This window comes from Narcine bancroftii, chromosome 5 (assembly GCF_036971445.1).
Source record: "Narcine bancroftii isolate sNarBan1 chromosome 5, sNarBan1.hap1, whole genome shotgun sequence".
In the NCBI taxonomy this organism is placed as follows: domain Eukaryota; kingdom Metazoa; phylum Chordata; class Chondrichthyes; order Torpediniformes; family Narcinidae; genus Narcine; species Narcine bancroftii.
In genome coordinates, this window is record NC_091473.1 from 42,407,844 (window position 1) to 42,434,451 (window position 26,608).

The 26,608-nt window shown below is 40.7% G+C and overlaps 1 long non-coding RNA gene across 1 annotated transcript; it reads right to left on the minus strand.

Moving 5' to 3' along the window:
• Positions 1–235: 235 nt before the first annotated feature.
• On the minus strand, positions 236–18,752 carry LOC138762665 (uncharacterized). Its single transcript, XR_011357034.1, has 3 exons — positions 18,597–18,752; positions 11,354–11,470; positions 236–477 (listed from the first exon to the last, which is right to left on the minus strand). It is a non-coding gene; the product is annotated as an uncharacterized lncRNA (long non-coding RNA).
• Between the last annotated feature and the right edge of the window lie 7,856 nt (positions 18,753–26,608).

Here is a 26,608-nt window from a genome sequence, read left to right on the forward strand (position 1 = left end):
ACTGTCAAGATTAAAGAGGTTGAAGCTGTGTAAAATTCGTTACTACAGGCATTTGTGTTTAGTCACCTTTTAATGCAGCTGGGTTTTTTTCAGAATTAAGATGTTACTGCTGATTCAAGAGCAGTAGCTAATGTCTTAAAAGTGATATTTAAAACAAAGGATTTACTTTGACCTTTAATGAAGAGTGGTGCGCTGAGGTTGTAGCAAGCAAGCACAAAACTCAAAAGACTGTACAACAGGCTTTATTCCAGTAAAAGTCTGAACATCAGTTCAGGCTTTGATGGCTCCCGTGTGTCTGGCTCAGGAGGGGCCGACTCAGGTCTCTATTCGGGTCGGTTGATTGACAGATGACCAGGTGGAGTCAGCCCCTTAGGTGGTCTTCATGCAGACACAGAGATCGCCCCCTGCAGTAGGCTGATGGTCGTATTACCACATGAAGCAGACATGTTTCCCTTTCCTGAGTTGGTGGTAGAATGTCTATTTTAAAAAAAATTTAGAACATTGGTAACCTGAAGATTAAGTGAGTACCTCCTTCTATTTCTGTGCCTTCTATCACTCTCAATACTCTTGGCTGTTTTAAGTAACAATGGCGATTTCCTCACTCTAATACTCTCCAAGGCACTCTACAGTGGATCCTGAGCTGCAGTTATGATGTAAACCTTAACATGGGAGCATGGAATATGATCTCAAAATGTCATCCTGGAAATCACAGTTTCATTCAGTTGCAAAGAAACAAGAAAGTCTGCAGATGCAGTGATTGTAATAAATAACCAAAAATGCTGGAGAAATTCAACAAGTCCTGCAGAGTCCATTGAAGGCAAAGATATATAAATGACATTTCAGGCTTGATCCTTGATTTAAATTTAAATTAACATTTTAATTTTAAATTCTTAAAAATTAAATTTATACATATAGCTTGGTGTCATGATAATGAATATGTATGAGATGTACCGGAAGTCACGTGGTAAGGGAGAGAGATAAAAACACAAGCAAGAGAACAAAGGAAACGGGAGAATAAAAGACACTGAGAGAAGTTTACCTGATAAACTTGTGTTTAATGTTTTATTAACTTCACATTTCGGGCCACAAATGTGACGTTGGTGACGAGGATGAAAGAAGCTTGAAGAAAATTAAAGACTAAACAAGATTACAGAGGTTTACAGACAACTTCAAGGTGATAAGAATTTTCTCTGTGACTTAGTACTTTGGGGCTGGAATATTTCCTCATGGCTGGTGCAAACAGTGACTTTCTAACACATAGTGGAATTGCTCATTTTGACCCAACGGGTGATGCAAGCACTGTAAGTGTGAAGTGGAAGGCATGGCTGGAAGAATTTGAATCCTATGCCGACAGTCGTGGCCTATTTCTAGATACCGGTACAGTTGATCAAAAAGTGCAGAGAAGGGCATTACTTCTTTTCACTGCAGGACCCTCAGTTCGGGAAACATTTAAGACACTTTTGAATACTGGAAGAAAGGATGAGTACCAGAAAGCAGTAGATGCATTAAATGCACACTATGTAGTGACACCGAATGCTACATTTCAACGCCATTTGTTTCGGAGAACGAGACAAGAAGATGGCCAGACAATTGCTCAGTACGTGATGAGACTACGCCAGCTAGCTGTTGGATGCAATTACATGCCAGCTGATTTGGACAACCAATTATTGGATCAAGTTCTACAGCACTGCAGATCAGATAAACTCAGAAGACGTCTACTGGAAAGAGGGAGTGAGTTGGAACTCACCGATGCTTTAGCCATTGCTGCTGCATTAGAGGCTGTTGAAGGGCAATTTCATACCATGACCCTGAAAGACAACTCAAGCCAGCAAATTAAGAGGCTCTCACATCGCCATAATCAGCCAAGATATTCGTCGACACAGGACGTGGAGTGTTATCGATGTGGAAACCGAGGTCACTTTGGAAAAGACCCATATTGTCCGGCCAAAGGCAAAGTTTGCAGAAAGTATGGAGGTAAGGACCATTTTGCAAAGAAGTGCAAAAGCAAGTCCAATGCAGACCAGAAGAGGACGAGTACAACTTCCAAAGGCAAAGCCTGGGGGAAAGGAAAGTATCCTGGAAAGAAAGATACCATTCGCCAGATAGACGGTGACGATGATGATACCCAGGAGGAACAGAGTTGTTACCAATTTACGTTGAATGAAGTACATCATGAGAAGGTCCCAGTGATCATTGGTGGAGTGATAGTGCAGGTCATTGTAGACTCAGGCAGTGACAGTAATGTGATTGATCGACATTTATGGGAGAAGTTGAAAAGGAAAAAGATCATCTGTACCTCAAAGAAGTGTTCCAAGAAACTGTATCCATACACAGCAACCAAGCCATTGCAGACCATTGGATGTTTTACTGCAACTGTTGAAGCTGGAGATAAGTACACTGAAGCAGAGTTTATGGTCATAGAAGAGAGGGGAGAACCATTGCTGAGCAGAAGCACAGCGCAAGACCTGGCAATACTTCATATTGAGCTTGTGTCAATTCAATTCAGTCATACGAGGATATGAAGCAAGAATTCCCCGCAGTCTTCCAAGGAGTAGGAAAGCTGAAAGGTCGACAATTGAAGCTAGCGGTAGATGAAACGGTCAAACCCAAGGCACAACCAATGCGCCGAACTCCGTTTGGACTTCGTGGGAAAGTCGAAGCCAAAATTAAAGAATTGATCGAACAAGACATTATTGAACCAGTGGAACATTCGACACAATGGGTCAGCCCAGTAGTGATTGTGCCCAAACCAAAGGGTGACATAAGACTATGTGTTGACATGAGAATGGCCAATGAAGCTATAATTAGAGAACCCTATACCAACAGTGGAAGAAATACTTCAAGAACTAACTACCAGTAAGATATTCTCAAAAATTGATCTGAAATGGGGCTATCATCAATTAGAGCTGGATCCAGGTTCCCGAGATGTAACTACATTTGTGACTCACTGTGGATTGTATCGTTACAAGAGACTATCATTTGGAATTAATGCAGCTTCGGAGATCTACCAGTATGAAATCCATCGAGTGATTCAAGGCATTCCTGGAGTTGCCAACATTTCTGACGACATCATAGTCCATGCACCAACGAAGGAAGAGCATGACAAACAGTTGAGGCGTGTACTATCTAGACTACAGGAGGCAGGCCTTACCGTGAATGGAAACAAGTGCCAGTTCGGTGTGTCAGAAATGGACTTCATGGGACACAGACTTACAAGGAAAGGACTAAACCCTGCAGAGGCCAAGGTGAAAGCTATTGCAGAGGCACGTGCACCTCAGAACGCAACAGAGGTGAGGAGTTTCCTAGGATTGTCAATTTTTGTGCAAAGTTCATTCATAATTTCGCTACAGTGGCAGAACCACTAAGAAAACTAACCAGGAAAGGTGTACCATTTCATTTTGGATCTGAGCAGAAGAAAGCGTTCACAGCGCTGAAGCAAAGCCTGACAGATGCAAAAACTCTTGGATATTACGATCCGGCGGCATCAACCAAAGTCATAGCGGATGCCAGCCCAGTTGGTTTAGGAGCCGTGTTGGTCCAGATGCATGATGGAGGACCAAGAATCATTGCCTATGCCAGCAGATCGTTATCAAATGTGGAAAGAAGATACTCTCAGACAGAGAAAGAAGCACTCGGACTTGTATGGGCCTGTGAGAGGTTTCATGCATATTTATACGGCATTGAATTTGAACTCATCACAGATCATAAGCCATTAGAGGTGATCTATGCACCTAGATCCAAACCATGTGCCAGAATAGAGAGATGGGTACTCAGACTACAACCCTACAAATCTAAAGTAATCCACATAGCAGGGAAAGCAAACATTGCTGATCCGCTGTCCAGATTGGTGAAGGATGGTGGTCCACATTCCAAGTCAGAATTGGGAACAGAAACAGAGAGCTTTGTACGTTTCGTAGCTATTCAGGCGACACCGAAAGCTGTGACTATGAAGGAAATCGAGAGAGAATCCAAACGTGATCCAGAACTCATGGAAGTAAGAGAATGCATTCAGAGTGGATAATGGGACAAGTGTACTCACAAGGCTTACATTCCCATTAGAGACGAACTTTGTTGCATCGGACAGTGTGTATTGAGAGGTTGCAGATTGGTGATACCACAAAGATTGAGACCGAAGATCGTATCCTTAGCGCATGAAGGACACCTACGCATTGTTGGTACCAAGCAGAACCTCAGGACCAAGGTATGGTGGCCAGGTTGTGATAAAGACGCTGAGAAATTTGTTAAAACTTGTCACAGATGTCAAATCACAAGTAGGAGTAATCCGCCAGAACCAATCCGGAGTACGCAACTTCCGACAGGACCATGGATCGACGTAGCTGTTGATTTTCTTGGACCTTTACCGACGGGTGAATCAATTATGGTAGTGATAGATTACTACAGCAGATACTATGAGTACGTGGTGTTGAAGTCCGCAACCACTGAAAAAACAATATAAGCGTTAGCAGAGATATTCGCAAGATATGGATTACCTGTTACATTATACTCTGACAATGGTCCACAATTCATTTCAGAGACATTTGCGGAATACATGAGGACCACAGGTATCCACCATCATAAAGTAACTCCGAAATGGCCGCAAGCCAATGGAGAAGTAGAGAGACAAAATCAGTCCATTGAAAAACGATTGAGAATTGCACACGCTGAAGGACAAAATTGGCGAGGAGCATTGCTATCTTATGTGGCTGTCTATCGAGCAACGCCTCATGCAACCACTGGAAAAAGTCCTGCAGAAGCATTTTTTGGGAGAAAAATCCGCACAAAAATGCCAGAAATAAAGGAAATCCGAGACGACCAGGAGATGAGGGACCACGATGCTGAAAATAAAGGTGCAGCAAAGCTGTACACAGATTCGAAACGTGGAGCCAAGTACTCAGACATCATGCCAGGAGATAATGTTCTAGTGAGGCATGAAACTGGTGGTAAGCTAGACACACCTTATTACCATCAACCCTATACTGTCGTATCCAGAAGTGGCAGTATGGTGACCGTCAAGTCTCCGACTGGAGTCCTGTATAAGAGAAATGTATCAAGTGTAAAAAGGTACCAGTCCAGAGATACATCGAGCGAAGAAGTTGAAAGGCCAATACGAGATGCTGAAACTGAGAGACCTGATGATGTTCCAGAGGCAGTTACCAGCACTCCTGATGAAGTGACTAGAGCGCCAGAAACACCCGAAGCCGTGGCGAGCTGTATTTCCGACGCCGAGAGTGAACAACCGAGAAGCGACGACAATATCGTAGGCAGGCCGAAACGAAACCGGAAAGTGCCCAAACGATACGAAAACTTTGTGCCATAGTTTTAATAAGAACTTTGGGACAGTATTTTAATCTTATATCATAAAGTGCATGTATGAATGCTGTAGGAAGTAAAATTTATGTAGTTGAGTTATAGTATTACCATTAGTTACGATGTTTGTATGTTTCCGAGGGATATTGGTAAGTGAAGGTAAAGTTTATTTCTGATTAAAGGAGGGATGTCATGATAATGAATATGTATGAGATGTCACGTGGTAAGGGAGAGAGATAAAAACACAAGCAAGAGAACAAAGGAAACGGGAGAATAAAAGACACTGAGAGAAGTTTACCTGATAAACTTGTGTTTAATGTTTTATTAACTTCACATTTTGGGCCACAAATGTGACACTTGGTAACAGGCCTTTCCAGCCCATGAGGCCGTGCTGCCCAATTACACCCAATTAATCTACAAACTCGTACATTTTTGAGTGGTGGGAGGAAACTGGAGCACCTTGACGAAACTCACATAGACATGGGAAGAACGTACAAATTCCTTACAAACAGTGCTGGGTTTGAACCTAGCTAGCTGATTCTGTAATAGTGTCACCCATTCTTGATACCTTAAAATCCTGCAACCATGGGTTCTGGGCTTAAGATGGCTGTGCCTGTGTTCAACATTAGGTGTTGCAAACTCTGGCGATCAGTCAACAGGTGCAGGGTAGCATAACGGAGAGAACACTCCACCCCTCCCACCCCCACCTTGTTGAGAACCAGAGGAGACAACCCCAAGGACAATGACCATGGTAGTGGACCAGCGAGGGGCTCTGTGGCTGAAAGACACACACAGGTGGCAAGCAGTTGATGACTTGTTGGTGAGGAACCCATCAAAGTGCGAGCTGCTACTGACTTGAGGTCAAAGGACTCGCACCTGGCTGCGGACTACTGGAAACTGGCTTACAAGAACCAGTTATCAGAACTGGGATTCGAGAAGGTGCTGAAGGCAAGAAGAGCTCCCTGGACCCTGAAGCCTTCCTCATTGTGTGGAAGATTGGGATCCGGACTTGGTTTGCCAGTGTTTGAACTTTGAATTTGTGTAGCTTAAGAGGCTGCGGAAGCTCTGGAGGTGACTCCATGCACACTCAGTGACTCTGAGGGGATTCTCTTTTGCATCTCTTTCTCTACTGTAAGGGGCACTGGGGAATGCTAATGGCAAATCTTTATCTGCCTTATAGTAGACTAAAGCCAATTTTGTATAACATCACATGTCTGTTTTATTACATGACCATAAAATGAATCTGATCTAGTATATCTTTGCCTCATATGTATGCTTAGTTTCTCCAGCAATTTTGTGTATTTACTTCATTCATTTGCAAATTTATGAAATCTCTTAAGCCAGTACTATAAAATCATGCCTAATGCCTTTGCAGAATGAAGATGATCTCGACCATTTAAACATTGATGTTCCTTTGTAAGACCAGACAGAGCAGAAATCTCCTCAGAACATTCTTAGCACTTGGTTAAGCACACTGATGACTGACAGTTCTAGACCTGTAGAGTTCAGCTGAAGATCTAATGCTGATTTAAAAGAAATACTCCAAATGCTGGAAATCTCAAATTTCAGATATAATGTCAGAGTAGACATGATATCACACGCAACCTGCAATTCTTTTTTCTTGCAAGGAAGGTGGAATTATCATTTATTAACATGTAAACAAAGAAATGTAAAGAAGCAGATAGAAAAAATTAGAAGTGCAAAAGTGAGAGCCCATAAATGAGTCCCTGATTGAGTTTGTTGTTGAGGAGTCTGATGGTGGAGGCTTAGCAGCTGTTCCTGAACCTGATGGTGCAAGTCTTGTAGCAGCGAGAACAGAGTGTGTGCTGGACGGTGTGGACCCTTGATCATTGTTGCTCCTCTCCAGACTGCAGTATTCCTGTAAATATTTTCGATCCATAGGAATGTTCTGCGTTGTGTCCACTGCCTTTTTCAGGGCTTTACAGGATATTGGTGTCCCTATAGCAGACCATGTTGCGGCCAATCAGCACACTTTCCACCACACATTTGTGGAAAAAACTCCTGACGAAGTAGAGGCGCTGACGTGCTTTCTTCACGATGCCATTAATATGCTGGGTCCAGGAAAGATCCTCCAAGATACTGATTCTCAAGAACTTAAATTTGCTTACCCACTCCACTTCTGATCCCCTAATGATCACTGGATCATACACATCTGGTTTTCCATTCTTGGCGTCAACAATCAGCTCCTTAGTTTTGATGACAATGAGTGTGAGGTTGTTGTTGGTGTACCAATCAGCCAAGTTTTTCATCTCCCTCTTATATGCTGACTCATTGTTCATTTTTATACAACCCACAACCATGGTATCGTCAGTGAATTTGTAAATGGTGTTGTTGTGTTGAGGGGTTGATGGTGTTAAAAGCCAAACTGTAGTTGTAAGAGCCTAAGGCGCATTGTTTATTGTCATTGGTTTGGCTGTGGGCATCAGCAATGTCTTGTGTCCTGAGGCTACATGCCTTCTGTTTCTCCCAGTGTGCACACGCTATTCACTTTGGTTTTTGGTGAATACGCAGGGCTGTTGGAGGTTAGTTAGCCCGCTTTGACTGGTGTTGTGGGATAGATGGTGGGTGTTTAGGGCTCCGATATTTTCTCTTGACTTTTATGCATACATTACGCATATTAGCAAGACCATTACCGTTATCAAGTTAGCAAGGACGTTACCACTTAACAATGATCGCTGCCATGTGATGAATCCTTTTGTGTTCTCTAATAAACAGTTTAAAATGCATCTGGACTTTGATATGAATTTGTTCTAATTGCTTCACACTAAAGAACCTACTTAACCTCCGATCAGCTTTAATAATTTAGTCAACAGAAAATTATAGATGTGGTATTTTAGTCAACGGAAAATAACCGCATCTACAATAGAACTGAATGGACATTGTTGGAATATTTGGACTGTTTCCCCTCTTTGGTTTGGAGTGATACTGAGAGCAATAAGGTGGCCATGTTGGAAATGCTGAGCGCAGGCTGGTGACAGCAATCCACCTCTATTGGTCTGAGCATCGGCCACAGAGGCATTCAGGGCTTCTAACCCTAGAGCAGAACATCCTATGTACATGCTGGTAAGAGTCATTTGCCAAGGATCACAGTGATATCATTGACTGGTGCTGTGGTGGAAACTCACTCATTGACAGCAGTGCATTGCAGCCATCAGAAGCGATAGGGTTATGTTTGTGGATTCCTTCTGTGTAATTATTTAATTTGAACACATTCTGAATGTGCTGCAGCTTGTCCATTGGGGACTGTTGATTTTGGGCTTGTGTTGTGCGTGCTCGGTGCTCGAGCTTGGTGGATGGTTGGATGGAGATGTGTAAAATGGCCCCCGCTGCCAGCATTGCCACTGAGGTGCGATTAAAACCACTGCAGAAGACATTGACTGAATTTAAAATCAGCAACTTGGAAATGGCTGAAGGTATGTCACAAAATGCTGGTGAAGAGGATGAACTTGCAAAGGATGTGCAATTACAACTGGAAAAAGAATCAAGAATTAAGGCAACATCTGACATGCAGGATGAAATACAATCAGGTGACACATGTTAAATGTTGGAAGCAGGAGAAGCAAATTAATTTCTTCTGGATCAAGCTCCAGAGTTTCCTGCGCAACATCTGCACGTATAAAGGCTGAGGGTGAAATGGCTGCTCTTGTTGTATGATAAAAAATGCTTAAGGATAAATATGCTTTGGAAGAGCAGGAAGAACAGGTAAGGAGGAAAAAAAAGGATCAGGTAAGGAGGGAAAAGGAGCAGCTAAAGAGGAAAAAGGAGCAGCAGGAGGAACAGCTAAGGAGGAAAAAAGGATCAGGTAAGGAGGGAAAAGGAGCAGCTGGAGCTGAAAGCAAACATTGCTGCTACCAGGATCAAAGTGAAGGTACTCAGAGCCTCAAAGGGATCCCATATTTGAGGTAGCTTATCAAAGTGTCGGATGGTATGGAGTCATATTTTGAGAAAGTACATATTTTGAGAAAAGAAAAATATTAATGTTAAGGAAGATCCTTTTGTACCACAGTTACAAGGCATGAATACACATGGACAAATCCTCCCAAGACATGGTGTTTCCAATCCACAAACACTAATGATAACAACTGCAGACAGAGCTGTAGCTCAATTCCAATCTCTCACACAGCTCCCAATTCCAATCTCTCACATAGCTCCCTTGACATTTCAGTCAAGTATAATAAATCCGGGTGAACATGCACTTGTGACATCTCCAGCTACATTACCTGCTACAAGCAATGGTGAACAGAGCAACATATTCTCAGTCATGGAAAGGTAAAATGTAAGGTAAAACATCATGAGATGGGAATGTGTAAGGAGTTACCCTGCCCTGTACAGGGCTGTAACAAGATGTAAATGCATCCTTGTACTTACAAGATAAGAGAGACATTGATGGATTGAGAGGCAGGAAGCTAGCAGGGAAAGGATAGCAACAGTTTTAGTCATTGGACAAGTAATGATATGATGATGTTCTAAGCATGTATCCAAGGGTATAAAAAATCACCATTTTGCTGATAACGGCAGAATGCATTCTCCGACTAACATGTTTAGTCGCAAGTGTTACAATCCGGTAATAAAGAACAAAGAACCCTGATTTCGACTCAGCCTGGTGTTTGTCTCACTCATTCATGAACAAAGCAGACCTAACAAAAATGAAATTACTGCATCTTTAATCCAGCTACAGTGTCTCTCTTCCATGCCCAAGAAGGAGATTCAAATTTTTGAGACCCAAGTTTTCATTAAAAATCCTTTGAATACTGTATTGAAAGCAAGAACAAAAACCTCAGAGATTTTCTCTATTTACTGGCTCTTTCATGATCTATACTGTGCTGCATTATTCTATGGTTATCAATAAAATTGGATAATGCAAAGGTTCTACAAACATACACCCTCTTTCTGGAGGATTTTGTAATGCCATGGAAGATATCAACCACATTCATGAGCTTGACATGCCTGCTAATATGCTAGTCATCATAAGGAAGTTTCTTTACTGGCTGAGTGACGTATGGAGAACTGTGACATGCAAGTTCCAGGAAAAACACAATCTTTAAGGATATGGTGGATTTCCTTGAAAGGCAAGTGAAGATTGCAACAGATCCAATATTTGGAGATATCAAAGACACTCCAACAGTGAGCAAAGAGGTAAGTAGGTCCAAGACACAGCCTCATCCAAGAATAAAAAGTATCTTCACCACCACTGTGACAGTTGCAGATAAAGAAAATGATAAGGAAAACTGAGGAAAGGAAAGTTTGCCTGCTGTGAAGAGGTGTTTGTTCTGTGGAGGTGGACATGCTTTAGAGAGGTGTCCACAGTTGGAAAAGAGGGCACATAGTAAGAAAATTGCTTTCCTAAAAGAAAATGGAGTATATTTTGGCCGTCTATGTAAAGGACACGTCGCCAAAAGATGCAGGAATCGACTCAGCCTGCATCCCAGAAAGTTGCATATCCACCCAAGAAAGAAGGAAATGGAGCAAGCAGAAAGAAAGGCAGATTTGCCCCTGGGTAGAGTCTCTCCTGATGAACCTCCTTCACACATGTTGGAGTCGATTATTTTGGACCCTTTGAAGTTAAACGTGGAAGGAGTGTTGTGAAGTGCTATGGCCTTATTTTCACCTGTTTATCTGTATATGGCATTGAAGTGGCATCATCACTTGATACAGACTCTTTCATCAAAGCCCTTCAACATTTTACAGTCAGATGTGGTCAAGTGAACAATGGAACCAATTTTGTGGGTGCCAATTTTCTGATTGGGGAAAGGCCAGATTGATTTGGCGAGTTGAGGGAGGCAATTGAAAGCTGGAATCAGGGTCAAATGCAGGGCTCCAAAAAGGAATCTTCCATTCCCCTGCTGGCTCACACCATGGATGTGTATGGGAAAGATTAATTAGATCAGTGCAAAAGGTTCTTAGCGCCACCCTAAATGTGCAAAGTCTTGACGAGGAGGGTCTTCACACAGTTTTATGTGAAGCTGAGGCTATCCTCAACAGTCACTGAGGCTTTTACAGATCAAAATAACCTTGAAGCACTTACCTCAAACCACCATCTGCTCCTTAAGACTATGCCATTGATGCCACCAGGGCAGTTGCAGAAGGAAGACATATATGTTTGTCGCAGGTGGAGGAAAGTTCTGTTTATGCTGGACTTGTTCTGGAAAAGATGGATTAAAGAACATCTTCCCCAACTGCAGAAATGACAGAAGTGGTCTAACATAAGACGCAATTTCACACCAGGAGACATCGTGATCATCATGAATGATTCAGCACTTCGAAACTCCTGGCGAACTGGAAAAATTGTTGAGACCATTCTGGACAAAAAGGGACTTGTATGTCATATTTGGATCAAGACCAAAATTGACTTTCTGAACAGACCCTTTTACAAAGTCTGCCTTCTACAGGAGACAGAGGAACTTTGACAAGCCCAAAACTGACTTTTATTTTGTTGTTTTTTTTTGGACCTTGCCCACAACACATACTACAAACTTTACTGGTCCAGAGTGGTGGTAAAGATCACTCTTTTTCAAGGCTATGTGCAAGTAACCTCTAGCCTCATGAAGAATTAAGAAAGAAGATCTACATAATATTGGAATTTTCTGTATTTGATTTTTATTTATAATTATTATTTGAGACACAATAATTTGGGGCCAGTGTAAGAGCCAAAGGCACGTTGGTTATTGTCATTGGTTTGTCTGTGGGTGTCAGCAGTGTCCCGGTTCTGGATGCTGCGTGCGATCTGTTTCTTCCAGTGCGCACGTGCTATTCACGTTGGTTGTTGGCACATGCAAGGGGGTGTTGGAGGAGTAGTTAGTCTGTGTTGACTGGTATGGCGGGATAGATGGTGGGTGAGTAGGGGTCCAATATTTTCTGTTAACTGTTACACATGCATTAATCACGTTAGCAAGATTGTTACCGTTATCAAGTTAGCAAGAATGTCTCCGTATTACAATAATTGTTACCACATGATGAGTCCTTTCATTTTTACTAACAGTGTAAAACACATCTGGACTTCGATATGAATTTGTTTTCAACGCATCACACTAAAGAGTCCATTTAGCCTCCAAGTGGCTTTTTTTATGGTTAATAGTCACTAAAGTATTCGATAAAGACACGTGATGTATGCATCCAGTGCTTTGTGTAGAGCCATTGAGATGGCATCCGCCTTAGACCTATTGTTATGATAGGTGAATTGCAACAGATCCATGTTGCAGCTCAGAAGGGAGCTGATATGCTTCAACATCAGCTTTTCAAACACTTCATCACTATTGATGTGAGTGTCACTGGTCGATAGTCATTTAGTCAGGTTGCCATGCTCCACTTGTGCACCAGTACGATTGACGCCTGTTTGAAACGCCCTGCTGGAGTGAGATGTTGAAGATATCCAAGAATACACTGGTAAATTGGTCAGCACAGATTTTTAATACTCGGCCACGTACTCTGTCGGGTCCAGATGCTTTCCTCAGGTTTACTCTCCCTGAAGGCAGCACGCATCTCATCCTTGGATGTGGACAGGAAAGGATTATCAGGGGACATGGATGTGCGCATTGATGGTTCTTCCTTGTTCTTGTGGTCGAATCAGGTGTAAAAGGCATTGAGTTCATCTAGGAGTGAAGCTTTTGTGTCTCCTACACCAGATTTGGTTTTGTAGCAGTTATGTCATTTAGGCCTTACCGCAGCTGTGAGATATCCTTCATTGTTTCCATTTTACTCCGGAAACTCCACTTCACCCAAGAGATGACTTTCTGTCAGTAATACCTGCTTCCTTCCTTAGCGATCTGTATCTTTGGACTTAAACGCCTGTGATTTGCTCTCAAAAGATTTTGGATTTCTTGGTTCATTCAGGGCTTCTGATTGGGGAAAGGCCTGATCGATTTGGCGGGAACATACTTGTCCAGAGCTGTTTTGATAAAGTCTCTGACAGCCCTGGTGTCATCATTTTAGATCCTCAGCTGAGTTCTTGAACACCACCCAATCCGTTGACTCAAAGAAGCCCTGTAAACCTTCTTCAGCATTCTGTTACCACCTTCTACCATCTGCAGCATTATCAGAAAATGCTGGGAGCATTTGCTGGCCCAAAATAATCCTGTATTTCCCTTCATGGAAATTGCTTGACTTGAGGGGACTTCCAAAATGTTCTGTTCATATCCCAGTAACTCCAGGTCTATATAAAATCCTCTTCAATTCCATGGATCAAGGAGCGATTTTCTTTTCTCCAACCAGGCCTTCACAAATTGGACTGAGAGCAAATTGAGGTAGTTAAGTGTGTTTAAATATGAGAAAATTGAGTATGCTTCCCTTGTCCAGCTGCAAGCAATTAATATGTATAAATATTTGAATATGAAATTAGCCCTTTATAAGCCTGAACTGAAAAAAAATAGGATGTTGCCTCTTTATTAATAGCAATTTTATTCAAATTGGATGAGGGTAATTGGATTGCATTTTATTCCCATGCTTTCTCAGGTTGTGTCACTCCCATATGCCTGTGCTTAGAAGTTGCTCTGTGCTCCACTTTCAGCTGGGCTCAGTTACCTGTGGTGAGGAGGAGCATGTTACCTTCATGAAATATTTGTAAGAAGCAATAAGGCTCATTTCAGCCATTGTAGCTTTAACATTCTGGTTAAAGGGAATATTCTACATCATCTGATTTATATGTTGGAGTTGTTAACTGGCTGCACTGCCCAAAATATTCAGGAAGATCAGCACATAAATGAAAGCAACGTAAATGTCTCTTCAGTTAGAGTCCAAGGTCAGTATCATATGTATGGTACCTTGGTGATTATTTATGTCGTTTTCTCTCCGTCAAGGTGCTCAGGTTGCAAGGATTAGGGGTCGGACAGTAAAGTTTGTGGCACTCCTAACAGTGACAGCTTGAGAAACGTTAATGTATAAGTTGAGTAATATTGACCATTTTTCAGTATTCCATAAGAATAGCTATTGTATAGTTGCCACCTTATTGATCGTCTATGTTTTCATCACAAACAGTGAAAGGAAGGTGCAGCCTGAATCTATACCAAGAGTGTATTTAAGTGTCTTTTTTTTTAAATTCCAGTTTGGAATTACTACAATAGTCTTGTATTTTATTCAAGGCTTGAACTATTTGTTTCATTGTTTTAACTGTGATTATCTATTTAGTAAAATTATCCATCGACCTTGTCAGCTGAAATTTTGAGACTGAATTAAAGAAAATAATTCATGAAGAAATCAACAAATGATTAATATAAGTCAATGTGATCAAATCTCCTTGCATGTAATAGGTTAGTAAATCTGTCCTTCAGTGATTTGTCTAATGTTGAGGACTCAGGATCTTGCTGTATACCACAGATAAAAATGAATCTAGTAATGTACTGTTCATTGCATCCTGCTAGAGGCAATTGGCATGTAACACAAGTCAATAATAGCTGTATAAATCTGATGGCACAACCCTGTCTTGATGTAGCACAGGTTTTTGCACTCCTCTCAGGAGTGATACATGAACCCACGTTCTGATTCAAGTAGTGCTTTCAATAGAAACATAATTGAGGAAATGGTATGTAAGGTACCAATAATTTACAAAGGTGACATATCAAAATGAAAAGGCACTGCGAATCTTGAGTCTCTTGGAGCACGCAGAAGTCCAATAGAAATAGCAGAGGGAGTTCATTATCACCTTTGTATCCGCCCACTCATCCATTCAAACATCATCTGCCCTACCTATGGCTCTCACATTGTGGATCCACCTCAGAAGTTGCAGAAATGGATTAGAAACAAATCATATTTAGCCCCTGGGGACTGCTGAGAAAAAAAAGAATTAATAATCCAGAGAAAATGTGATGTGTTTGTCATAATTTTGTGTATCAATCTGCATGTATGGCAAAGCAGAGTTTGTGGAAGCCACATGATCAGTACGGCCCAGCTATTTATGGTCCACACTGATTCAACAGTTAACAACTTACATTTTAACCACGTCATTAGCTATTGACCCATTTATGAAAAAAAACTTTTTTTTAAACTTGGAAACATCTTTGGATTTCAAAATTAAAAGCAGAAAATGCTAAAAACTCTCAGTATGTCAAAGTTCAAGCTGATAGTTCAACCTTATGAAAGTTCAATCAGAGATTTGATAGCAAAGAGCAGGAATCTGAGACTGGAAGGTTGTAAATGGTTTAATTTAAGGATGACGATACTTCTGATTTTTATCCCATTTCAGCATTTCACCTGTGTGTGATGCTCACACAAGAGTATGATTAGATCACCCAGTGGCTCATCACTTACTTTTCTTCTCTGGTTGTATTTGAACTCCGCTCAAATTGATGAGTTGAAGCATGCTCCCTCTATGCTTTCTACTCTAAATCATTTATGTGAGAAGAGGTTGAACAGCTTTCTAGAAGGCTAAAAATGGCCATAATTTCCTGCAAAGTTACTATGATCACTTGGAGAACACTGGATTGTGTAGAAGAAGGAAATATTAGGTCACTTGATTGAATCTCAAAATACTCAATATGATCACTGGTTGCAAAATGTACTTCATTGATCATCATTGCCTGGATTAGCAATTAAAATGTTTTTCCTGCTTTGTCAGATCAGTATCATCATTGTAGCATATAGGCAAATTAGTTAAATAAAAAGTTAAATGGACGTTATTAGAATGGGAAATGGAGTACAAGAGTAAGAAGTCCTAATACAGCTAATCGAAAGGAATTGTTCATTGTCAGGTGTTCCGAGGTGCAGAGAAAAACTATAGTGTGAAAGAGAAAAGCACAATTAAACAATGCAAGGAATTATCTTGATCAAGTGAAAGGCCCATTCAAGAAAGAATTAATTGAATCTGGAAGTGTGTTTTTTCTGATTAATGGGAGGGGAAGAAGAGACCATGACCAGGTCCATTCATATGTTGGCTGCTTTCCTGAGGCAGTAAGAGATAAAGATGGAGTCGATGGAAGGGAGGTTGGTTTGAGTGATGGCCTCAGCTGAGTTCCCCACTCTGCAATTTCTTCCATTCTTGGGCAACTCTTGTACCCAGCTGCGATGCTTTCGACAGTGCATCAATAAATATCGAATCATTTGAAAGCACATTTAATGATGGCTTGCATCACTTTGCTCCTGATTCAGAGTAGAGTATATAACGGGATTGATCATACCTGAGCAATTTTCCATGTTATTGTGTGGATACCATTATTGCAAGTGTTCTAAAACTCCTTGCTGGTGGCACAGCAGATCCTTGAGTGCAGGCCTTCAGTACTACACCCAGAATGTTTTCTGGTCGCATCATCTTTGCTCCATTTCTTGATGTCATGTGGAGTGAATTGAAATGTCTGGAGACTAACTCCAGTGAATTCAGGAGGAAGCTGAGCTGGATCAGTGATTCTGCACTTCTGGTTGACTGTGGTTGAGAATAATTCAACCAGGTATTTCTTATCCACATGTTGGGTCTTGTTGAAGAGATGTATGTTCATGGAGCTCCCTCCTCTTGTTAGTTATTTAATTACCAAAAACCATTCATGGAATACAGATCCAGAAGCTTCTGAGCTTTTCTGAAGTTACTCCATCTTTATCTTGGAAATACTGTAGACCATTGATCTGATATGTTATTGCAAGATTGCATCTACTGTATGTTGTTCTGCTTCCTAATACACATGTAGGCTTTGTAGTTTCACAAGGGTGATGTTTTGCTTGTTCTTTCTAGAAGAATGACTTTATGTAGGTTTAACCCCACCACGTGTATTGCATGCTGAGAAATGTAGTTCTTATTTACACACATAATAACACCTCTTTCTCCTTTTTTAAAAAAAAATAAAAACACAAGTGACACCAGCTTTTCAGGTTTGCTTGTTGTTACTCCTGGCTTGTCTTTATTCGCTCTGCATTGAGTTGAGGATGATTATTTGGCTTGAGAGTTATGAAAGGGTGAGACCATGAGGTTACAGATTGACAGATTCTTACTCCTGATCACCCTTCAAGTCTTATGCATTCCCAGTTCTGAGTTGCTAGGTCTGATCTGTTGGACACGTTGAGTGGGATTGTAGTGTCATGTAACATGATGGGGAATATTCTTGGTTTGAAGACAGGATTTTTATCTCCACAAAGGCTACACTGGTAATTTCTGCAGATTTATCCCTTGTATTGGTTCACTTGCTATCTGCCACAAACTATTTCTCGTGTGTTTGTCACCTCTGAATTTGTTGCCTTGCTCAATATCTCCTCAGCATTATTATTTGTTTGTGCGTAGCAGTAATGGTACATCTGAAATGGCTTGCCAATCTATTTAAAAGTTACCACCCATGGTGGGTCTGGAATCATAAATGGGCCAGACTAGCAAAGGACTGCAGATATCCAGCCCTGAAATATATAGGGTTTTACATCAAGGCTGGTTATTGTTTTTAATCAAATTCCAAATTATTTACTAAATTCTGTGGCTGGATTTGGATTTATCTTTGGATTATTGAATTGAATTGTTCATTGTGATTTGTACTGAGATACAGTCAAGTCAACTGATCCTTAAGTATGAAAGGTAATTTAAAAAAAGGGCAGTGTATAGTTATAGCACAATCAATGTCATGAAGTAAGGGCCAAGGGCTTCATTGATCTAAAGATCCAAGCATGCCTCAGCATGCTGCTGGCTGAAGTCTAAGGGCAGGTATGGGGGAGGAGACTAGGGCTCTCGGCCTTTATTAGGGGTTTTAAGGGGAGGGGCTACTGGTTCCACAGGTGGGCCTGCCTGCCCAGTTCAGTGGGGAACGTGCCCGTGATACCATGTCCCTCCACAATAGTATTATAGAAAAAAAAATCCACTTAGTACAAGGGCATGAATATTTAACTCAAAAGAGATCCATTCAGCAATCTGTTAACAGCAGGAAAGATGAGAGAGATTGGGGAGTGACAGATACTTAAATATGATGGCTGCTTTTTCAAGATGGTGGAAAGTATTGATGGAGTCAGTGGAGGGAAGGTTGATTTGCATGAAGGTCTGTGCTGCATTCACAACTCTCCACTCACCTAATTACTTGTCTGGTAAATTATTTACGCTGATAAGATTATGAGAGAATATGATAGAATAGATAGTCTGAGAATGTTCACTGTGTGGGGTAATGTGTAGAAAAATGCAAAATCTCAGGATAAGAGGTAGACCACTTAACACAGATGATAAAGAAATTCTTCTCTTAGAAGGTTGTGAGTCTTCGAAATTGTCTGCCCTAACCTTTCCCTCTGATACAATAAATTTTGACTTCAACCTGAGCTGTGTGAGTTGGGTAAAACACAAGGGAGCATAATTCAATCATGGGTTAATAATTTATTGTACTTACATTTGTCCCCTTTAACTTGAAATCTGTCTTGCATGTGCAACTCTCCCTGACTCCTTGATGATTTAAATACCTTTACACTGGTGAACACTAAAGTTTATTTTGATGCATGAAGAGATCAAACTTGGTTGGAGCTCCATGACAACCTGCCAAAATTTGTCCCGAATAATCCTTTATGATGTAAAAATCATACCAGTGGTGAATTGAGACCTCCTATTATTTGAATCTGCCTTCATCATGTTCCATTGTTGTACGATGATGAGTTGGTTGATTTGGTGACCTGGTCCATAGTCATAAGGAAACATTCTGTTTGATGTTTGACCAATAGAACAAAATCCAGAATGCTCTCCATAGCTGGATAGGTTTCAAACCAATGAGGCCAAGAACTTGTAAGGTCTGTAAGGAGTTTGTACATTTTCTCCGGTTTCCTCCCTCCATTTGAAACGTCTGGCGTGAAGGTTAATTGGGTATAAATTGGGTGGCATGGACTCGTAGGCCGAAATGGCATGTTACTGTGCTGTATGTCTAAATTTTTTTTAAACTTAATTTAGGAAAGAGACAAATATTTAAAATAGTGTTTTTTTTATTTCTAGGAAAATGTTGGTAAAAATTATATAAAACTTTGGTGAGGCCACATTTGGAATACTGTGCAATTCTGTGCTCCATTGCATGGATGTGGAGGCTTTGGAAAGGGTACAGAAGTGTTTTATCAGGATGGTGCTTGGTTTGGAGTGTATGAGCTATGGGGAGAGATTGTATAAAAATGTCTTGTTTCCTTTGGACCATGAGAGGCTGAGGAGCGATCAAATGGAAGTTTATAAAATCATGAGACGCAATGATATGGTGGATAGAATCTTTTCCCCTGTGCAAAAGCAACACACACTGAAGGTCGTGTATTTAAGGTGAGGGGGAAAAAGTTTAAGGGAGATGCGCATGGCAAATATTTTATACAGAGAGTGGAAGATGCCTAGAATAGGCTGCCAGGCGTAGTGGTGGGAGCAGACAAAATATTAGGATTTAGGAGGCTTAAGAGACATGAATATGAAGGGGATAGAGGAATATGCATCAGATGCAAGCAGCAAATTTGTAGTTTCATTTGGCGCAGATACATAGGTTGAAGGCCCTGTTCATGTGTGTATTGTTCTCTATTTAAAATGCTCGTCTGTCTATTTTTGCTCTTTATCAATCTAGAATACCTGGTCTAGAGCTAAGCTAGCAAATTTAAAATCCATTTTTTTTACTCTAAATTTAATTCAGAGTGAAATATGTTTGTGTTCAGTAATCGTACCATCTGACAAGTAATTCTCTGTTAGAGAATGATCCATGAAATTAGATTTTTTTTCTCTTTGTCGATGATTCACAAGAGCATGCCAAAGGGATAATTATTCTAAATTCAGGAAACCTCAAATGAATTCCAAAGAAATAGGGTTATTCTGGTGTTGTGAGAAGAACCTTCTTGCATGGGCAAATTTAGAACCTTGATTTTCTAAAAATTATTTCTGACCTATTGCTATCATTAGAAAATGCAGAATTAATGCTCATTCCAAATTCTCCTTGAGATACCGTTAGGCTAATGTGAAGGATAGCTATGGAGTTAATATGTATGATACTTTAGCTGAGGACAACAGTTTTATTTCCTCATAAAATAAGTGAATAGTGTGGATTTTTTTTGTGAATATGGTCTTCATTACTAACAATTGCATTTTAATTCTATATTTCTTTATTTAGCTTAAACTCAACTGTCAGGGTGGAATTTGATATTTTTCCCAGAATTATTAGTCCTGGCCACTGGAGCATCAAATAAATTAAAAATGAGGAATAAAAACATAAACTACACAATGTGTTTCCCAACCCCCTCACCCAGGGGCTCCAGTTTCTTCTTGTGTTCCAAAGGTACGTAGGTTGGATGCTGTAAATTACACCTTGTGTACTTTTGTGGCAAGATGATCAGGGCAAGTTGATGTGATAAGGAAGAAAGAATATGGGTGTAAATGGATGCAGTTGACTAAGTGGTCTGTCTCCAAACAAAAAAAAACCAAACTGCTGGGGGAAGTCAGTGCATCAGGCAGCATCTGTAAAAGGGAAAAGACGGTAGACATTTCAATTTGATATCCTACATCAGGAATGGGATGCGCGGTCTCAACCCCAAACACCACCTATCTTTTTCCCTCCACAGATGCTGCCTGATTCATTGAGTTCCTCCAGCAATTTCTTTATCACTCCAGATTCCAGCATCTGTAGGGTGCAATTTCATGTAGTTTCCTCCACATTGAAGAAACCAAACACAATTTGGTGATCACTTTACACAAAACCTCTCTATAGTACACCTTGGTGACCCTGAGTTCTTGTTGCCTGTGATTTAAATTCTGCATCTCACTCCCACTCTGACATTTCTTTTTTTGAACCTTACGATATTCCATTGTAAGCATGTAGAAGAACGTACTGTCCTCAAACTTGACATATTATCATCATCAGGACTCGCAGAATGTGCCCAGTGAAGGTGAACATGCCATATGGCCCCTTTACTAGCCTATCTACCTGTGTTGCCATTTTTATTGAACTATGTACATGAATTCTGAAGGTCTCAGTTCAACAACTCTCTCTAGAGCTCCGCCATTTACTGTGTTAGTTCTATTCTGATTTAGCTCACCAAAATATCTGAGTTAAATTCCATTTTCCATTCCTTGGCTCATTTTCTCTTTAAATAACCTTCTCACTGTCCACTGTGCCACCAATTTTGGTGTCATTTGCAATTTACCAACCACGCCATCTACTTTCTCGTCCAAATTGTTAACATAGGTGACAAACAATGATGGACCCAACACCAATCTCTGTGGCTGGTCACAGTCCTCTAATCTAAAAAGTGACCCTCTGCAACCACCCTCTAACCTCTACCATCAGACTTATTCTGCCTTCAGTTGGCTAACTCACCCTTACTCAATCTGACCTTGCAGACCAGCCGACCATGCAAGGGTCTTGACAAAAGCATCTTGTCATTTTGAAATATCTATGTCCTTTTCGAGAATAACATTTTTATTAAAGCTGATGCTTTTGATGTGCATACAAGTTTGAATGTACAAATTCTTCTGGTGAGGAAACTTGCTCCATTCATTGACCTCTGCTCCCAGCGTTTTTTAGAAAGCTTTTCCTCTAAAAACTCTGTCTTTTCTCTGGGCAGCATGAGTGTTTAATTACACAACAAATGTTACCCTTCCTTTCAGAATGCCTGCTCAGAAACATCCTTGACCCTGGCAATAGGGAGGCAACATGCCATCTTGGAGTTTCACTTTCAGCCACGCAAAATTCCTCTCTGTGCCTTTGATGAGAGTCTCCAATCCACCATTGCTCAGCCAGATGCTGTCCTTCCATGCTTTACGAGAAGATAGTCAGGGCGCCACTGATCTAACTTTTGCTTCAATTTTCCCGAGAGATTACCTCCCCATTCACCTGTCTGTAAAATGCTATACTTGGAGTATTGTGTGCAATTCCGATCATCCCTTTGCAGGTAAGATGTTGAACTTTGGAAAGAATATTGAGGAGATTCACTAGGATGCTGCTTGATTAGAGAGTAGGACCAATGGAGCATGTTGGACAAACTTGTTTTCTCTGGAATGCCAGAGGTTGAGTGTATCCTGATAGAAGTTGATAAAATTATTAGAGGCATTGGGAGGGTTGACAGTCTCTCAGGGTAAAAATTTCACGGACCAGAGAATATGCATTTAAAATGGAGATGGGAGGAGAGGTGGTGGTGGGTAGGAGGGGTGGAAGTTTGAAGAAGGAGCAGGGCAAGTATTTTTTTACTCAGAGAGCAGTAGTTACTGGAACAGGCTGCCAGGAACAGTGGTGTAAGCAGATATGATGGTAGCATTTAAGTGGATTTTAGATAAACACATGAAGAGGAATAGATATCATATGCAAGCAGCAAGGTTTTAGTTAAATTTGGGCTTCACATATAACATAGATTCAAGATTCTTTCATTGTCATTTAATAGTGTAGAACATTGCTGTCTGCCTGCTGTAAGGCAGAGTTGCGATTCATATTGCCCAGCACCCTGACAAGACCAGAACAAGAGCAGCGAAAGAGAGTCTTTCCAGAATCACAGAGCATCTGTGGATTTACCTTTGTCACTCTCACAGCTTCTGCAGCCACAAAGACTCCTGTTCAATCCATCGGCAACCTGAACTCTAGATCCAAATCTCCAACATGATCAGGAAGGTTTCAGAGACTGAGGCCCTTTTGGAGCTCCTTCTTGCCCTCAGCAACCTCTTGAATCCTAGCTCCAATACCTTGTTTCCATGAACCAGTCTCCAGCAGCCTGCAACCCATGCAGGTTCCCGACTGCAAGTTTCCCACAGCCTGTGTGGGTTCCTCAATCTCTGAGCCCCACGATGATCAGTCGCCAGGGTCATTGTCCTGTAAGGTTGTCTCCTCTGCTTATCCTTCACAACAAGGTGCATTCTCCCCATTACTGGTGCCCTGTGCCGGACCTTGTGGTTTCAGGGTTTTCATTTAAAAACACCATTGGTTCTTCTAACAGGCCATTAAACACCTGAACGGAGCTGCCAACATTAGGATGAGACAGATTAACCCTTCAGAGCAGCACTGCGTGTCCGCTCTCCTGGGTCCACACCAGTGGCAGCACTGCTGTAACAGTAGCTCTGGCAACGCAGCCATTTTTTTGGGCTTCAGGCCCTGTTCCTGTTCTATCTTTTTTGTGAAAGGGGGAATGCCATTGGAGACTACTGGTCTACCTCCTGCCTCTCTTGGAGATTACCCTTCTACCTAACACAACAGTCTGAAACTGTTACCTGTGACAAATTCTGCCTCCTGCATGTACCTTAGTGAGTCCAATTGCCGCTCCAACTGATCTATGCCGTCAGAGGAGAGCTAGAGCTGGACATGCTTCCTGAAAATATAGTGGTCAGAGACACCTGACTTCTTTATGTCCCATATCTCACAGGTGGAGCACTCTATCCACCGAATGCCATAATTGCCCCTTTAAGAAAATTAATGGACAGGAAAAAGGATAAAATCTTACCTTGCCCTTACCTTAATGCTACTCTGAAGCCTTCATAGATAAAGCCTGTACCCATATCTCATTAATTTTTCAATCTGAGTTCCACCAGCATATTATTGTTTGTGCACCTCACCCAAGCCCACAGGAAGGCCACCAGTACCCCTTTTCAATAGACCTTCTCCCCTTGATCTTGCTTTCTTTTTATTTAGTATTGGGCCTCACAGTTAGCAAATCATCGTCATCCCACCTGAGCCACACTTTTTCAATGGTTGTTGCTCATCCACTCCTCTTTAGACCTCACAGTGAGCAAATCAACAATAGGCATTACAAATGAACTCATTCATCGCTTTCCATTTCTGACTCCTTAAGAATACGAGTTGTGATTAACCAGCTTTTACCACTCTCAGTTTCCACTTTCACCTCTTGAAGAGCAAAAGAAAATTGCTGGTGGCAGAATTCTGAAATAAATGCAAAAGCACAAAACTGCCATTGATCAGCACCATCCTTGTCGCCCCTTTATGTGTCATTCATTCTCTACCTCCATCATATATCACAGATTTTTTTAGTGCTATCATCAGTACACTCCCTTTTCTATCACAGATAAAGTATCTTGAACCTAAAATGTTAATTCTGTACCTCCTGTCTGATGTGCTTTTACTGTTTATCCGACAACATTTGTTGTTCGAAATGATGATTCTAAACTAGTTCCACACCTTCCTCCCCATCCAAATGAATATTGGGCTGCAAAAAACCAAATGGGCTGGTCTTTCATAACAGTTTTTAGGTGTGGGGTGATGGAGGTGGGTTGAGGGCAGTGTTTTCACAACAGTACAGCACAGTCTAGTGTTATATATCAGTGAAGACAAAGCCTAAACTCTATGAGGGTGTGAATGTACATAATGTATCTTTTGACCTAGACTAAAGGAAATGATTTTTCTTTGTAACAGATTTGCGTTAATCTTTAGTTCTAAAATATATGTTTCTTAGTAAGTTAGTTTGTGGGCTGGATACAGGGTCACAGCACATTTACATGTATATAGAAAGAGAGTTCATTTTCAGGGTCGACGCGTCTGGAAAAACAGAGCCATAAAGCTGAAGTAGTTTCTTAATTGAAAACTCAAGTATTATGTGTGATTCTTAAAAGCATTTTTGTGCATATTCAACATTATGCTGGCAGCTGTTTCAAAACTCAAATATCATTGCAATGACCTGTGTAGACTTTACAGAGTCATATAACCACTTAAACAGAGGTGAGGTCAGATGTTGTCAGATGTGACAAGTTGTGTTTTGAACAGAAATGAAACTGAAACAGTGGTGATGTTATGTCATGTGATTTCAGAGAAACATAAATGAAAAGATAAATTTTGAAACCTGCAGGAATAAATGGACTCTCCTGTGAAATACACAGGGGTAATACAGTAGTCTCTGGAGAGAGAAGGAGCTTCTGTTCTGTATTGTATTATCCTTATCATAGGAGATACACATAATCACTGGCCATAAAGAAGTCACTTTATTGTCTCGGAGGTGAAGTAACCAGAAAAGGTACTGTGTGTTACTCCTGGAAAAGGGGAACTCAAAACAAGTGGTTGTAAAGTAAATAAGACCACTTCGCTCTTGATTATGAAAGAAATCAGTGGAAAACAGACTCCATAACTCTTAGGCAAGATAGGAGGGAGTTTGTGAAATCACTCAGAGGAAGAAATATCTCTGAAAGACAACTCATCAAAAGACGTGAGTTTAAAGAGATCTGAAGACATAATGCTTAAAAGTGCTTCATAATTACTTCTGAATTGCTATTTAAAATCTTCAAGCAAATCAAAAGATGTTTGATGCTGGAGTTCAAAATTGACTTTTCAGATTTAAGATTTAACTGTAATGTTTTGAATTTCAGCACATATACACACACACACACACATCTACATTTGCACATAGTGGGAATTAAGTTAAAGTTAAGTTTAGAGATGAATAAGAAATGTTATGTTATTAATAGTTTAATAAAAACTATTATTTTGAATTTACCATTATCTGGTGAATTTTCCATTGCTGTTCCTTTGTTAGTCCCCAAAAGATTTTATTAGTTCTTCACAAAATAAATTTGACATTAAAAGGAATACACTAATGTCCTTATGATCTTGCACTTATGGATATCATGGATGTTGGATATGCAAATTTTTCAATTGACTGTGACTCACTCTTCCAAAGCCTAACCTATGTACCTGTACTAAGGATACTCTGTTTAAAAGACAAAAGTGCAAAATGTAATTTGAACAAAGATTCAGTATTGTACTCTTTAATTATGTGAAGTTCACTTTCATCAACTAATTCCTGAAAGTTGAAAAATTTAAATTCAAACCCTGGTTGGTGGTGCTTTAACGGTGTTGTGCTAACAGGTATGCTATCCGTCCTGCCATAATGAACCCCTCTCCCCTTGCATTGACCACCAAGTCTCCTGGTCAAGCCCTCATGGACCTCCCTTTAAATTCAAACCCTATTCGCGAGCACTGTAACAGTGTTGCACTAGCTGCTACACTAACTGTGCCGCTCTCATAATTGACTCCCCTCCCCCAAAGTCTTATTAATATACTTAATAATATACTAATAAAAACTCTTACCAGGCAGGGATAGGGAGAGTCACCCCAGTGGTGAGCTGACTCAGCTGGCTCTTCATCCTGTATGCTGCCATTTTATTCAAACACAACTTTATTGAAATTTTATTCAAACAGGCGCTGCAGGTGAGGCATGACTGGGGCGTTCCACTGGTTGAATGTTTGCTCCCATCTTCATTAAGAGGTTGTGTGTTGCATTGGAGAACCTTTACTTTTACAATTTTAAACTTTTATTTAAAACTATTTATTCTCACTTATTTTAAAATTGATTTAGTTAGTTCCTCTTTTTTTTTGCCGGTTGTTTGAGTTTCCAGTTGATTGAGTGCTAGGTAATGGAGATTTTACAGTAACATACTTTTTGTGTATCAGATTAGCCTGATGAAACTCAGGTT